Here is a 669-nt window from a genome sequence, read left to right on the forward strand (position 1 = left end):
GTTTTGTCAACGACGCCACTTCTGCTGTCAGAGAAATAATTGCATCAAGTTCATGTACCTCAGCTACCTTGCTAACCCCATATGACCTCTCATTAGACCACTGATGATTGTTTGTGGCCATGTCCTCTAATAGTTTATAAGCTTCATTGGCACTCTTACTCATGAATGCCCCACCAGCTGCAGCAAAAATAATTGTTCTTGTTGTACCACACAGCCCGTTGTAAAAATTGTGGAACAACATCCACTTTTCTATACCATGATGGGGAAAATTCCTCAATAGCTCCTTGAAACGTTCCCATGCATCATATAATGACTGCCCATCAATCTGACATAAGCTATTAATTTCTCCCCTCAATTTAGCAGCTTTTGATGGAGGAAAGAAATTGGCAAGGAATTTCTAAGCCAAATCCTCCCAAGTATTTATTGAATTGGATTGAAGGGAGTTCAACCAAATCTTAGCTATTTCCCGCAGCAAAAATGGGAATAGCCTCAACCTGATTGCATCATCGCTCACTCCATTATACTTGAAGGTATCACACAACTCCAAGAAATTTGCTAAGTGCATATGGCGGTCTTCAAAAGGCAAACCACCAAATTGGATAGTAGACTGCACCATTTGCAAGAATGCTAGTTTAATTTCAAAAGTATTGGCCTCCACAGCTGGCGGTC

The 669-nt window shown here is 41.0% G+C and overlaps 1 non-coding gene across 1 annotated transcript; it reads left to right on the forward strand.

Annotated features, from left to right (window-relative positions):
- Positions 1 to 251: 251 nt before the first annotated feature.
- LOC133802936 (small nucleolar RNA R71) lies at positions 252 to 358 on the forward strand. The gene has a single exon (XR_009877679.1). It is a non-coding gene; the product is annotated as a small nucleolar RNA R71 (small nucleolar RNA).
- Positions 359 to 669: the final 311 nt, after the last annotated feature.

This window comes from Humulus lupulus, chromosome 9 (assembly GCF_963169125.1).
Source record: "Humulus lupulus chromosome 9, drHumLupu1.1, whole genome shotgun sequence".
NCBI classification, from domain to species: Eukaryota; Viridiplantae; Streptophyta; class Magnoliopsida; order Rosales; family Cannabaceae; genus Humulus; species Humulus lupulus.